Below are 16,969 nucleotides of genomic sequence, written 5' to 3' on the forward strand. Positions count from 1 at the left end.
TATTATCATTGTAGCTGCTCTTCCACAATTGAACCTAATTGTCTATTACCAGGGAAAATTGCCCAGCACTGGGCAGTTTTGTGACACCTTCTCTAGAGAAATTTGCATGAGGTTTGCCCCAAACCTCAGTCAAGGCCAGCTCAGCATTCCTTCACCATCATGCACTTATAAAACCATCTGCCCATCCTCAATCACTCACTTAATTTATACAGCATAATACATTTACTTATATCTTTTTCTGTCTGACAGTTTTCATTTTAATATCATTATAGCATCATTTTTGCCGGTCATGAGTTCAATCTCAGCTGGAGATAACACTTTCCTTCATGTCTCTTACTTTCCTTATTTCAGTTTTTCTGTCACGGTGATTTTTATTAACACACAAGGCAGAGTATGAAATTATTATTAAACAGCAATATTTCTAGGCTCACTTCACCATTATGTGAGGTTGACTGCAACTATGCTGCTTATTTCAAAGGATTCAAGATTCTACTATCTTAGGAAAAAGTAAAAAAAACCACCATATTATATATATATATATATATATATATATATATATATATATATATATACACACACACACACACATACATTTATATGTATACATATAGACATAATTTACATATATAACATTATATACATAGCAATTATGTAGGTGAAAGCAAATATATGCATATATGTGTATAATTTTATTTCTATAGGGTTATTACCAATTTTTCTTTTTTATCTATTGTATGACTTTTTTTTCCTTTTAAAACAAATATCTTCATCCCATTTTACTTAGTGTAGTGTATTCAACCATAAAAAGGACACTTGGTATCAGAAAACCCATACGTATTTGCCTAATAATGCCTTTTAAGTAATCTGGCCCTTTGTTAATGGCTTTTTTAAAGCCAGTCATACACTTAGAATCAAAATTAGCATCTAAATGAGGATGTTTTAAAACACATGCCTAGGGGTTGCAGTTTTCACCTTTTTATAGTTTGCCATGTTAAATTATGTAAAATAGATTTTTTTTTCAGTATTTAATGAGCTAATGTAGAACCTATTGAGATATCTTTCTTTCTCCCTTTTTACTTATATGGTCTGCAAACTGCTTTAAAAGGTATGAGAAATGCCTATGAATGAGAAACTATATCTCAGTGTGTTAAGAACTCTTCTCATATGAACCACTTGCCCAATTTGAGGACGGGAGGTTGGAGGTTACAGTGCAAATCAGTTCAGATGGAATGTATGCATCTATGCCAAGTGTTTTTACATGTATTAGCACAAGCAATTAGCAATTCACTTTATATTTAATTTCACAAGGAGAATTTATTATGTTTTCCAACAAATTACCTCTTCAATTAGCAGGGAGAAAAACTGAAAAGACAAAGTAAAGAAATGAGGACCCAGGAAGAGGCAATAGGAAATAAGCCTAAAAAATCTACAGAAAATCCACAAAATTAAGTAGAAGCAAAGTTTAAAGTCATGACAGAAAGTCTAGCTAAGAATCTGGGTGAAATTAAAGAGAGGTTCGCTTTAGCTGAATTCTAGAAAAAGCTTTCTGAAGACAAGATCTATTATTTGGTAGATTGGTCCCCCAAGGGAAATAGGAGATGCTCCTTTGTTTGAGCCATTTAGAATTAGATGATAGAAAATGATAGGGAATATGGTATAGGGAATAACCATTCATTTGCAGGGGGGCAGCGGGGTAGGGGAAGGTTAGGGAACAAAGGGACAGAAGGTGACAATGTCCTGATATGTCTGTTCCATCTCTAATTCCAATGAATTCTGTTTTGTGGCATAGAAAATTATTACAGAAGAATTTTCACTTGGGATCACATATAGCCTCTCCATGTTTCTGTATAAATAATAATATGACCTCAAGTGGAAAAGATATAAGAAACAAAACATAAAAAAACCAGGAACATGGAAGGAATGTGAAAGAAGATGAAGAACAAAGATCACGGCTGTGTGGGATGGTGTAGAATAAGGTTCTGGAAGAAATCTTTCCTGTTCTGAACAGAGTACTGGGCTTTCAGTTACAAAGATGTCGGCTCAAATACTGCCTCTGACACTTAGCCGGGCAAGTCACTTAACCCCTTCCAACTTCAATTTCTTCATCTGTAAAATAAGAGGGGTGGATTAAATGTCCTCTAAGGCCTCTTCCAGCTCGAAATCTGTGATTCTAGGATCAAATCATCAAAGGGAAAAAGAGAGATTATTTCCCGCTATTGATTCTATAAAAATTCTCTTTCCTCATAACTTTAAACACACCTGGTTTGTTTTTTGTTTTGTTTTGTTTTCTTCAAACCTCCATTATTCCATGTTCTGGATCTTACTCTTGATGAGAGAATAAGAGTGATAGCAAGGTTTAATCAAAAGCATTCTGGACTGGAAGTTTGGAGGCTTTGATTTTAGTCCTTGCTTAGTAATGTGACTTAAGAGGAATCCATATGGCATAGTGGATAGAGTCAGGAAGACTTGAGTTTAAATTTGGCCTCAGTCAGATTACTATCTGTGTGACCCTGGACAAGTCACTTAACTCTGAATATAGGAGAGACAGACAGAGACTGACACAGAGAGGGAGAGAGAGAGAGAGAGACAGAGAGATCTGTAAACACCTGGGCCAAAGTTGTTTTCTCATTTGTAAAATGAAGTTAAGTCAGGTGTTCCTGATAGTTCCTGCAAATTCTATGATGCTGTCTTTTAAATTGTCAATATAAAGAAGCAAACAAGTCAATTAAAAAAAAAAAGAAAGACAATTGCAGTTTATCTAAGAAATAATGTTGTTTTTAGTCATGTTCAACTCTTTGTGACTCCATTTAGGGTTATATTGGCAAAGATACAGGAGTGGTTTGCTATTTCCTTCTCCAGCTCATTTTATAGAGAAGGAAAGTAAGACAAACAGGGTTAAATGACTTGCCCACTGTCACACAGCTACTAAGTATCTGAGGAGGGATTTAAACTCATGAAGATGAGTCTTTCTGATTCTAAGCACAATGGAGTAACAGTTATCATCACTTGGAATACCCTCATTTTTTGTTAAATTTACCAGATAATTTGTTTTATATCATTATATTTATACATACATATAAATATGCATGTTTCTGAATCCCCTCAAATTCTTAACTAATAAAATTATTTTTTTCTTCTTATAGGGGAAACTATCTGCTATTTCAAAATTTCCTTAAGGAAACCTCTTTACCAATGTAAATCAGCCCTAGCTCTGAACTCTCTTTAAAGGGTTGCCTAGGACACTGAAAGCTTAAGTAATTTGCCCAAGATCACACAGCCCATATGAGTTGAAGTCAGGCCTTGAGCAGAGTCCTGACTGGTATCTGGCCACAGGACCCAGATGGCTCCAGAGGAGAAGAGGTTGCCCTCCCTCATTCAAATACAATGTAATTGCAAGTCATGTCATCATCTCTCTGATATCATGGTTCCCTTGAAAGACAAACCACAAAAAACCTATATGCACAATCCTTACTCTACGGTAAGCTTATTATCAACCCACCACACAGTATGCTGTCTCTGCCTACTAACTGTTACATGCTTCCTAAACTATTTTAAAGATTTTCTACTAAATCATCTTTATATTTCAAATTTTAATTTTATTTTCCTACATTATATTGTGATCATTTCATTTTAAAAGTGGCTTATTTATATACTCAAGTTTCATTTCATTTAATCTATTTTAATAACATGCATTTAATTTCTATAATTTTCTTTTCTTTGCTCAAGTTTCTGAGATGTGTTCCTTACTATAAATGTACCTTTTTTTTCTTTACTTCAATTATTTTTTAATTTTTCCCTCATTTCATAGCCACTTCTTTTCTTTCAGAATACTGCTACAACAATCATAAAGTAAAGGGCAATACTTCACAAGAGAGAAGAATGAAAATTTCTAAGACAGCAACATACAGAATTCAGTGGTTAGGGAAACAAACTTATGGTGGAAGCAATACTAACAAAACAGATTAACAAAATAATTTTGTTAAAGGAAGCAACGTAGTACCATGAAAAGAGCACTGTTCTAGAATTCTGACCACTTGAACTTTTATCATTTTTTGCCCCTTACTAGTTGTTTTTTCCTGGTCAAGATATTCAACCTCTCAGATCCCCAATTTCCACTTTCCATGAAATATTATAGACAATGACATTTTGGCTTACCTAATAAGGCTGTTTTAAGGATTGCATGAAATAATATATATGAAATTGCCTTGAAAAAGGGTAAGCACTATTTATGTGTAAAGGACTTCAAAATTAGTAATAACGAGATAACAATAGCAATTTTAAGATAAGTGTCCTAGTCCTGCTTAACTCATGGAGTTTTATGAAAATCAAATGAGAACATGTATTTTTTAAAAGTCCTTTGTAAAATGGAAAGCACTACAGGAACATAAGAGGGATGGAAGAACAACAAGATGGTATCTGAATGCTACCATTGAGAGGAGGAGAGCATAGGTTGATAATAAAATTAAATCAATAAAACCTTACTGGTAATTATGTTTCCAGTTGAGACCCTTATGCAGATGACATCTGAGGGACAGCTTTTATTGGCATTAGGACTTGACAGAAATCTGTTCATTTTGAATCTAAAGCAATTGATCAAGTAAGTGTTTTATCAAGGATAATTGTAAGGTAGACTGCTATAATTAAATAAAGTCTTGCTCAGAAGCTTCCAGTTCTGGAGCCCCCCACTGCAACAAACAAATTGTGGCAAATAAGCAGTCTGCTAAAAGAACTAGACATAAGAGCTACCAACAGAAAATATCAATGCTTCCAAGAAGTATGGAATGCAAAAGAAAGTTTGCTATATTTGCATTTCTGCCACTGCCAAACATTGGCTACTTAGGCACAAAGTGTAGATATAAGAGCTGAAGAAGAAAAAGAAGGAAGAGAAGAAGAAGAAGATCGGGATGATGATGATGATGATGATGATGATGATGATGATGATGATGATGATGATGATCATGGAGGAGAAGGAGAATTTCAAAAACAGAACTCAGAGGAAAAATAATCAGAAAAGATAACAAAATCCAAACCTGTATCAAAAGGCTAGAGGGTGAAAGAATGTGACAGAGAGAAAGTAGAGGAAAATTTTTTCTGAAGATCTGATACTGTGAATAAGTATAAGGTACTCCACATTAAAACTGGATTGTTGGAAAGTAACATAACATCTTCAATTATTTGGAGAGTCCTCTTGTGGAAGAATGGTTTGGCTTGTTCTGCTTAACCCTAGCAGATAGAACATATATCACTTTGAATAAGGAAATACTACCTAATATTTAGAACTTAGGCAAAGTGGAATGCCTTGCATTGGGAGTTAGTTGTTTTCTCCTCACTTAAGGTCCACAAGCAGAGGCTGTATGACTCTTTGCCCAGAATTTTGTGGAGTGCATCCTCGCTTGGAATGTGCTTCCTCCCTCCTTATTTCTACCTCATCTGGTATCCCTCTTCCTTTCTGATATAACCTTGAACATTATTTTCTACATGAAGCCTTTCCTTATCCCATCACTAATTTTTAGGGCCCACCCTCTCAAACTACTTTGTATTTAACTACCTTGTGTTCATTTGTAATTATTCACTTTTTATGTATTTATGTGTGTGTGTGTGTGTATATATATATAATACAAGTGTTTATTGTGTGTATATATATATATATACACATAAATACATAGAAAGTGAATGATTGCAAATAAGTACATATATGTGTGTGTTCATTTTCTCTCTATCTTTCCCCATTTAGAATCCCTTATGAGTGCGGATTGTTTTCCTTTGCACTTATATGGGTAGTATGTAGTATAAAGCCTGATGCATTGTAATCGTCAAATACATGGTTGTCAAACGATATTTCTGCTCAGGTGTGGATATCACGACTTCATGACCTACAGAATAAAAAAAAAAAATTACAGAACTACAAAACTGGAAGAGATGTCTGTGATTATCTATTCCAAATTCTACCCAAAGCAACAAACCCCTCTACAAGAGCCACAGGAAATGGTTAATTAACAATACTTTGTGACTCTGCTTTAATTCCTCCACTGTCAGTGACCTCAAAATTCTACCCTTAACCCCATCAGTTCAAGTCATTTCTGGACAGGAAAAATTTTGCTCATTTTTAACTGAAAATTGCCTTCTTGTCTCTCCTAACCACAGTTCCTCATTCTGACCTCTAGGGTGACAGAGAACATTTCTAATTCTCCTTCCACAGGACAACTTTCAACATATCAGAAGTCATCATTTTCCTCCAAAAGTTTTCTCTTCTGGATAAACACCTGCAGTTCCTTCTATCAATCTTCAAATGACACCTTCTTATGTCTCCTCACCATCACAGTCACTTTCAGCTGGACACACTTTCCTAAGATATGTGCCTAGAACTGAAAGCTCAAATATGGTTCAGACTTCAATGAAACTATCACTTCCTTGTTTTCTGGACACTATTTTAATGACTGCTACATGAGGTTGATTGAGTTTTTTTTTTGCTGTCACCTCTTACCTCATCACCATATTGAGTATAAAACTGACTAAAATCACAAAGTCAATTTCACACAAACTCTTAAATCATCATGTTTCCCTAGGTATGTACTTTAGTAGCTGAATTATTTGAACTGTCATGCAGAACTGCTGCATATTTATCCTTTTTTAGATTTATTCTTAGCTTGTTCCTATTCTTCCAGCTATCTAGATGTTTTTGGATTTCAGGTCTTACATTCAATATATTAGTGATTGCTTCAATTCATACAGTGAATGAACAGTAAGTTATGCCCTCATCCAAGTAACTGACAAAATTGTAGAATGATGCAAGGCCAGAATTATTGGAAAATATGATAAAGTATTTAATTAAGAATAATGAAATGAGATTGAAAAAAATAAATATGTCTATCAGAAAGTCACTTTTAGGATTTTAATTCTTTAAGAGTACTAGTGAAGATATATTTTAGGCTATGTTCCTCTAGAAAAAAAATTAGAAAAGTTTTTCATTGGAAATAATTGAAATTCCATCACTTGGAATACTTAAAAGTGGAGTGGACAAAGTAATTAAAAGTTGCTAGAGCGAACTGTCCTACACTGTCTTGAGGGATTGACTAGATAACAATAGGTCCTTTCTTCCTAATTTATTCTCTTCAATGAAATATTTACCTTGCTGGAAACTAGCAAGATTTTCTTCCATCCTTAAGAGTGAGAAAAAGTGTAAATATCAAACTGGGTCATCATACTGTAGTCTATTATTTAAATTATTTCATCTATCTATGGTACTGTGTAAATTTTGATTAACTGTGAAATGAAACAATGTATCTGCCACTGCATTCTTAAATAACCTATTTATACTTCAAGAACTTGATACATTGTTGCACATGTGATTTTCGTTAGCAAAGAAGTACTTGAATATACTTTTTTCTAGAATAAGTTATCATTCATTCATATGATATATGGCTGTCAAAAATGTTTAATATGATCTCAGCCTGCAATAACATATGCATAATGATCAGAATGAAATAGGGGATCATCCCACTTTTCCTTAATCTGATGATATTGGGAATATCATACCCATTCATATTACAAAGAAAGTTACCAGACTGGAGCATTTCCAGAAAAGGATGATTCTACCACCAGGTAGATTAGTAAGATGGTAAGTGAAGAGACTCAAAACAATTGATGTAAAAGGATCAGTTGAAGAATTTAAGAGATTTTTAGCCTGGACAATGGAAGAAATGAGGTGGCTGCTATAACTAGTTTCAAGTATTTGAAGGGTTGTCCCATGGAAGAGAGATTAAATTTGTTTTACTTAGACCCAGAAGCAGAGCAAGGAGCAAGGAGATTTCCATATAGTGGGTAGATGTCCAGTTACTAAAAATGCTGCAAAGGTGGTCTTTGCCCAAGTATGCATTGAATTAACTGCCCTCTAAGGGCTCCTCAGACTCTGACATTCAAAGAATAGCATCCTGGACTAAATTGGTTACACATCCTAACTTCAGAATTCTCAGTCACAATATTGTCACCCCACATATTAAGTATCCTTCCAACTTCATTTCCTCTGTAAAAGCAACAAGCACAGTTATAAGTATAGGTAGTGAGTTCACCATCCATTTTGGGATGAATGCTCGTTGGAAAGTTGTGCATACCTTCAGCAAAGTTTATTATTAAACATTCATCTCTATGATTCTATGCTGTAAGAATTCAAAAGATTGTTGTTTGTTGTTCAGTCGTTTCTGACTCTTTGTGACCCCATGGTCCATACAGTCCTTGGAGTTCTCCTGGAAAAGATTTGCCTGGAGCGATTTGCCATTTCCTTCTCTGGTATATTAAGGCAAGGAGAAGTTAAGTGACTTGCCCAGAGGCACACAACTAGCAAGTGTCTCAGGTCAGGTTTGAATTAAAATTTCCCTAAATCCAGGCCTACTGCTCTATCCAGTGAGCCCCAATTCAAAAGACAGGATCTATCTATTATATGTAACTCATACTGCTAAGAACGAAACAGGAATTGATAAATAGAGAAGCAATGTATATGTATAGAATACTATATAATAAGGTAGCGTTTGATAAGTATAAAAAGAGCCATAACAGTCACAAAAAATTATACAGGAATATAAAGGAAGGAGTGATTATAAGAGGCTTTATGGAAGAAGGGCTATTTACAACTGAATCTTGAATCTTGAAGGTCATTGATAGGTAGAAACAAAAAAAAAAAATATCATATTCTAGGAAAAAGGACCAGTTAGTAGAAAGAAAAGAAAATATAGGGAAAAAAAAAATTCTATCTGGAAGGGACCTCAGGAACCATATAATCTGCCCCCACCCCATTTTACAGATGAGGAAACTGAGAGTCAATAAAGTTAAGTGATTTGTCCAAGGTCATACATTGTAAACATCAGGTTGTCTGACTTCAACTTCCTGACTTCTAGGCAGAATACCAGCACTTTACCATTCAGATTTACTGTCTCAGTTACATAACAGCTCTTTATTCTCACTCACCACCACCTTTTTCCAATCTGTTGCTGTCTTGTTGATTCCACTTATGCAGCATCTCGAATCTGTCCCCTTCTTTCCATTTACAACACAACCACTTTAGTTCAGGACTTGATTACCTCTTACTTGAATTATTGACACATTCTCTTAAATGGTCTCCTGTCTTCAGTCTCTCACATCGTCAATCCATCTTCTACATACAATTTCTATATTTTAAATGAGATACCTAACCAATCCTTTTTCTACCCAAAAAGTTTCTGTGTCTCCCCAGTATTGGCAGAACAAAACACATATTCCTCTATTTGGAATGTAAAGCCTTCCAAAGTTTTGCTCTAATTATTCTGATTATACATTATTCCAGGGGTGTCATAAGGCTCAGATGAGATAAGGGTTATAAAACTTTGAAAACATAATTATAGGTCACCAGTCCTACTGATAATGACTTCATTCCCAGTGTCTTCTACAATAATTTGAGGGAACTTAAGCAATGTTTGAAGGAAAATACAGAGGTATGCTAGTAAATGTATAACAACCAGCTCTGGGAGGTGAGATGGGGGAATATGCACACATACTTTTAAGTTGAATCTGAATTATTAACACTTTCTTAAGTCTATATACAATCAATAATCAAGATCTGATTCTTACACTGAGAATTTAATAATTGACTCTCACAAATTGGTTAAAGCTGGCCCCAGCACATTCCAGCATTACCCCTACTCACTCACTGTATGCTCCAGTCAAACAAGATTAGTCTTGGGCAGCTAGGTAGCACAGTGAATAGAGCACCAGCCCTACAGTCAGGAGGACCTGAATTCAAATCTGGCCTCAGACACTTAACACAAAACTAGCCGTGTGACCTTGGACAAGTCACTTAACCCCGATCGCCCTCCAAAAAGCCAAAAAAAAAAAAAAAGGATTACTCTCTACTCTGTCCTAGAATTCTTTGAACAGACTCTCTCCACTGCCTAAAATGTTCTTCATCCTCCCTCTTGTCTCTTGGAATCTCTAGCTCCCTTCAAAGTTAGAGCCAAGTGTCAGCTCCTTCAAGAGGCCTTTCGTTATTCTCCTTGTTTTTAGCTCTCCTCTCCCAAGAAATTTGTACTTGTTTCTATTTACTTATTTATGAACATATTGTATGTCCCCCCAGAGGAATTTAAGGTACTAGAGAACAGGTATTCTCTCACTTTGGTAAATGTTTGTTGAGACACTAATTGCTTGCTCTCACAGAATTGATATTTTGGTGTTTAGTAGAGAGATTTTAAGGCAGGATGATACTGCAATCATCCCAGTAAGAAGTGAGATAAGAAAAAAAACTAAAAGAGGTTGGTAGAGAAGTAATAAAAAGTCAGAGACAAATTGGAAATATAAGGTATAGGAAAAATCGGCTGGATTTGGCAACAGATGTACAAAGAGAGAAAGAACTGAAACGGTCCAAAGTTTTACCATTAGCTAAGAGAATGATTAACAGCAGAAGGTTGTAACATGTTGTTATTATTTGTGCAAGTGAGGACTGGGTTAGGAATGATGTTAAGCTTAATGTGACTGTGAAGTGATAGTGGGGTAGCAAGGGTGAATGTCTAGAAGACAGTGAACAAATAGAAGTTTAGTAGAGAAAGTCTTAGCTAGAGTTTGGAATTGAGTCTTAGACACACAGTGAAAATAATTGAAGGCTTAGAAATGAATAAGAATGACAAATGAGAGGCCCAAGGCAGAAGAGAAGTTCAAAGAACAAAACATTATGAAATATCAGTATTTAATAGCCAGGGTAAGAAGAATCAGCTTCCTTCTTGGTTATATAACTATTAATTTTCTAGTCCCACCATTACCATCTATTAATATCCTACTTTGATGAGTCATTGAGACATGGGGATGATGTTGGGTTATCAAGGGCTATCTCAACAGATTATGTGTTTTAAGGGCAAGCTGTAAAGGATTTAAGTATGGGTTCAGGGACAGGCTGTGGCTGTCCTCTAAGGGCCATTTTAGCAAAATTCAGATAGGGTCATCACCAGATAATCACCATGCAGTTAATTGTTTTGCATTTCTACTAAGATATGCAAGGACAACAAACCTTGAAATACTGGAATACCTTAAGCAGGAAAAACAACCCTTAAATTTTATCTTTATGAGTTTTATGGGACCTGGTGTCTATATACTTGTTTTTGTTAATATTTTGATAATTATGTTTTAATATACTTGATTATTTTTAAAATCCTGTGTATATTATATTTTCTGCACCTTTCTGAGAAGAGGTCCATAAGCTTCAACAGAAGAATGTCCATGTGAAAGTGGTCAATGACACAAAAAATAATAAGAACCTTGGTGTTACAAGATTACATAAACTTTCTATTAAAGCAGACAAAATTACTGAATATTTCCCCCCACTGGAACTTTCCATTAATTGTCTAAAAATTTCCCTTCAGAAATCAGCATCCATTATTCATATGAGAAAAAGTCTATAAACTTCCTTAGGTCAGATTTATATCCTACATAATAATGGGAATTCTCCACTGCAGGATTGGCATTGTATAAGATATGAATTCTCATCCCTTTTCTCCATTTATTTTCCATTGACTCTTTTTTTACAATGTAGGGAATGATTCACAGTAATTAAAATATATTTTGCATAGAATTGTAGCTACTATCAGATGTGGCAAGACCTTACCTGTCATGTAACCTGTCTCTCTGGGAGCACAGGAATACAGAGGAAACAAAGATATCCCTACTGTGGAGAAACAAAAACAAACAAGCTAAAAACCACCTACTTAAAACCTCCAAACATTTTAAAACACTTGGTTCTTGCATCTCATGAAGCCTATTTTAACAACAGCGTTCTTAATTCATAGTTTTGGTCAACTATCTAAGACCAGATGTACCAGCAAACATCAGCTTTTTTCAATCATCATTACAGACACGTTGTTTTGCTACTGGTGTTTGATTGAAAAAAAAAGTTTTTCCAAAGATTATTTTTTACTGTCATCCAAATGAAAACTCACAGCATTAACATCATCATCATCATCAGTATAGTCTCTTTCATGAGATCAACATGAGTCTAAAGATACCAGATTACAATACAGTCTCTGTCATTAATTATTAGCTGGGTAACCTTGGTTAAGTCATTTACCCTTTGGGTCTTTGATTTCTCATTTACAAATCAAGGGATGGCACTAAAGGCCCACTAAGGTCCCTTGTGCCTCCAACAAGATAAAATTCCATGAAAACAAAAACTACTATTCCTAAAGGAAAAGTTCATGTACCTAAAGGAGATTAATTTTCTTTACAATTCTAACCACATAAATGTGTTTAAAGATACCTGCAGGAGGGAAATAATACCACAGCACTTTTCTTCTGATACTTGAGAAATTTAGTCTGGAGACTTTTCCAGTGTTCATGGAAAAAAAAAAGTTAAAGCTTGATAAGATTCCCTAGAAATTTTGACAATCCAAACCTTTATCAGCCCCATAGTGTTCAGTTCTTGAAGATTACTGTACTTAAAAGTATAATTATCTGTTTGCAATAAACTAATTTCCCTTATCTCCACACTACACCTTCATTTATCATGAAACTACCTTATTATTCACAGTGGTTTTTAAATCAATCATGCTGATGTAGGAACAATCAATCAGTAATTAAAAGGGCAAACCAAACTGATTTGTAAACCACACATAACAGAAGGCAAACACTGCATTGTAATTTGAATCACATATTTTGATGGTAGAATTAATGTGATGGTATTTTGTGTGCCTGATCAAGGATTAAGAATATGTGTTATATAATTCACTTTTTGAAGATCTAAGAATTTTACTATCTCCACTTCTAGAGGCTTTTGAGTTTCTATAAGCTGAATATTTGTACTGCTTCATTAAATTTGGTCATAATACACACACACACACACACACACACACACACACACACACACACTCCCTACTTCCTATGATGAAGTTACTACATTTGCTGAAACTTCAATACAAATCAATGACAGTCAGGCTTTAAAACTGACCAGATGAAATGCCTGGTTTAGCACACTCACCTTTCTAAATAAACAATGAAAAATTTCAAAAGCATGTAAAAGAACCATTTTTCTAGTTGTATTGAATATTTCCTCATCTTTCTGAGATGTTCTCTTGCACGTTCAAGAACACGGTAAATGTCAAACTAAGTTAGTGTATTAAAGACCTCTTTCTACACTGGGGGAAATTATGCAACACATAAAAGTGGAGATAATTTCCTGTATTTATCTCCTACTTTTATCATATTCTAAAGGTGAATACAAGTCATACCAGAGAGAGGGAGAGGTACTAAACCATGTTTTCACTGGCATAGGGAACTCCCAGATGAGGAAATTCCCTCTACGAATACAATTTGTCTACCTTCTCCACAATTTAGAGTTTTAGGAAAGAGAGAGAGACACAGAGAGACACAGAGACAGAGAGAGAGAGAGACAGACAGACAGACAGACAGACAGAGACAGAGAGAGACAGAGACAGAGAGAGACAGAGAGAGAGAGACAGAGAGAGACAGAGACAGAGAGAGAGACAGACAGACAGAGAGAGAGACAGAGACAGAGACAGAGACAGAGAGACAGAGAGAGTGAGACAGAGAAAGAGTGAGATATTAAATGACTTTCCCCACAGTCACACAGGAACTATGTATCAAAGACAGGATTTGAACCCAGGTCTGTGTGGCTCCAAGAGCAACTGTCTACTCACTATGCCATTCTCCTGTCACGGTCAAACCAGAACAATACTAATTAATGATAACTGACATTTATGTGGTACTTAATTTTCTGTTAGTTCATTTGAGACTCAGGGATAGAAGTTTAGTGACTTCATGATCACAAAGCTGGCAAAGCTCTAAGTTGGGATTCAAAGTTAGATCATCATGACCTTAGTCAGGTCCAGTCTTCTACTCACTGTGTCACGTAGCCTCTCCTTTGAGGCCTTAGGTTAAGAAGAGTCTGGGCTTGATAGGTCTTGCTACTAAAGGTCAAATCAAAACATTCAAGTACTTGCAAAGTTTTTGGTTTCCTTGAGGAGACAAAAGTTGAGTGCTGAATTCTGAACATTTAGTCAATTCTTTCCTTTTTTCTCCATTAAATCACTCCTGCCTCTATTACACTGGGAATCATCTTGTCTATTTGCCATCCCAGAGGAGAAACAGGTGTTATTTTAAATTTAAATTTGCCAGAGGGGTAGGAAATTTCCAGGATTGATGACCTCTGGAATTGCAGTTTTCTCCCTATTTACAGCAGACATGCAATCTTCAGTCTCAACAATGGAAATGCACTCAGATAGATGCTGTAGGAGAACCCCAGAGAGCAAGCCTAAGGGTTGAGAAACACTAGACAAAAAAAACCAAACAAATGTGAATCAGCTTCTCAGTTCTAGCAGGGCTTTAACAATACTTCAATGTGAGGTCTTGGAGAAGGCACTTAATTTTGGCTATCTCAGTTTTTTAATATTCATAGGATGCTGTTGTAATTGATCATTTGAGTAAAATGATAAATACATATAGAGTAGTCCTCAATAGGAAGAATTTTGCCCCATTCCATGTCTAGACAAACTGAACAATTTGCTGATCCCAAATCATCTTGTTTTCTCCTAACCCTTCTCATTCTGTCTGACTGTCCACCAACCAGAAACAAATTGTCATTAAGCTTCCATTGAAATTCTTCTTTTCCCCCAAGGTCACAGTCATTTCATTTCACCTCCTACCTACCCACCCTCCCCCACCTTTTCCCCACAAAAACCAACCCTGACCCCATCACACTTCACCAAGCATTATAATGGATAGAGTGGTTGAAAGAACAGAGTATGGCCTGAAGGAAAACACAAGTTGTAATCCCATCTCTGATGCTTACTATGTGACCTTGGACAATTAATTACCTTCACATTTCTGAGCCTTAGTTTCCTCATTCAGAAAATGAGGATAATAGTAGCACCTAGCTCATAACCTTATTGCAGGCCTCAAATGAAATACCCAATATGAAGTGCTGTGCAAACCAGGGGACATGTCATTAAAGAGGTGACACTGTTATATCAAATGATAGGCAGCAATTCAATCTGCAAAGAGGAGAGAGGAGAGGATTTCAGGCATAGGGAAAAGCCTGAACAAGCACAGAAACAGGAAAGCACAGCTAGAAGTCAAAATACTCTATGTTGGTTGGAGTATGTGGCAGGAGGTGGGTGAGAGATAGGGCTGAAAATGTAGATTTGTATCAGTTTGGGAAAGTGGGAAGTCAGGTGAAAGGAACTGGAAACATCTGAAAGGCAATCAAGAGGACCACTGAAGATTTTTGAACAGGGAAATGGCAAGATGCATCTAAGTAGTTTGCCACCCATAAGAAGTATGGCTTAGAAGACAATAGAAGGGAAAGTCCCTAGGTAGAGGCTATCAAAATGATCAAGGTAGTAGCTAAAAGAGAAACACTGTATTTACTATGTTGCTGTTACACTTAATTTTCAAAGATGAAACCAATTACTATCAACTGTTCAATTCTATGCTCTTTCTTTTCACTCTGTAGATTTTGATATGATGAGTATGGTAACTTCCTGGACACTCTTTGCTCCCTTATCTTCTATGGCACCATTTTCTCTTTTTTCTCCTCCTCTCTATCTAATCATTCCTCCTTAGTTTCCTTCACTCAATGGATGAATGAATGAAATGAATGACTGAAAAATCATTTCAGGGTTTACTCTGTTCCAATAAGGAAGGCCTTTTCTAAGGCCTAGAAAAACATATACACAAGTGAGATAGTCTCTGCCCTCAAGAAATTTGCATTCTAATAATAATAGCTAGCAATTATTTTCCACTTTCAGGTTTGCAAAGTGTTTACATATACTGTTTAATCTGACTCACATAATAATTCTGTGAGATAGGTGCTATTATCATTCCCATCTTACAGATGAAGAAAACAAAGTTGAAAGACTCAATGACTTACCGAGGGTCACACAATTAAGGGTCCAGAAGCAGGTTCCAAACTCACTTCTTCCAAACTTCAAGGCCAGTCAGTACTCTGTCTACTTTGCCACCTACCCAACTTACAGGGGGAAAACAAAAAAACAAACAAATACTAAACAAACCAAGGAAGAAAAGCAGCACCAAATAAAGGGAGATTCTCTAAAGATGGGACTCCTCCAAATATCCGTACTAAGCCATCTTCTCTTCTTTTTCTACAGTCTCTCAGTGATTTCATTAATGCCGATGAAATCATTTACCATCTCTCAGCTGAAGACTCTTAAATCTCATCTTTCTTTGTATCTTCAGGCCTACATTTCCACCTGCACGCAGCACATCTCCATCTTGACATTGCATAGATATCTTATACTCAATTATGTCCAAAATAGAACCTTAGATATTTACCTCTCAAATCTACCTCTTGAACTTCTCCTTTTCTATTATTATTATTCTATCTTTCTTCCAGACAGCTCCATTCTTTCCTTTCCTGTACCACACCCCTCCACAAACATTCATTTATCATCATTTGCTAATTCTACCTTCACTATAGCTAATGCATCTGCTGCTTTTTCTTCACAGTCTCTCCATTACATCCCATCACCTAGTACTTGGACTATTAACATAGCCTCCCAGTGTGTCTCACTTCTTCCCTGTCTCTTCCCTCCACACAGACTTTCACAGAATGTGATCTGGCCAAATAAACCTCAATTTCAATATTATCAATTGCTCCCTATTATCTCAAGATAAAAATTCAAAATCCTAATCTGGCATTTGTGAACCTAGGTAATGTAGCTCCTACCTAGAGTGTGGGTTTTATTTCATATTATTCCCCCTCTGCACTTTCTTTTCCTGTCACAGTGTCCCAGGAGCTATTATCCATATTTGTCAAACCATCTCCTACCTCTGGGCCTTTGCAAAGGAGTTCCCACACATTTAAAATATACAACACATTTACCCTCACCTCCCTAGCTTTATTCAAAGCCATGGACAAGCAACACCTTCTGATTTTCTTGTCTCCTCCCCCTCTTCCCCAGTTGTAAACTCTATTACCCTCTTG

Source organism: Petaurus breviceps, unplaced genomic scaffold (assembly GCF_028583685.1).
Source record: "Petaurus breviceps papuanus isolate PSGF00001 unplaced genomic scaffold, PetGlider_PUasm1.0 38, whole genome shotgun sequence".
Classification (NCBI taxonomy): domain Eukaryota; kingdom Metazoa; phylum Chordata; class Mammalia; order Diprotodontia; family Petauridae; genus Petaurus; species Petaurus breviceps.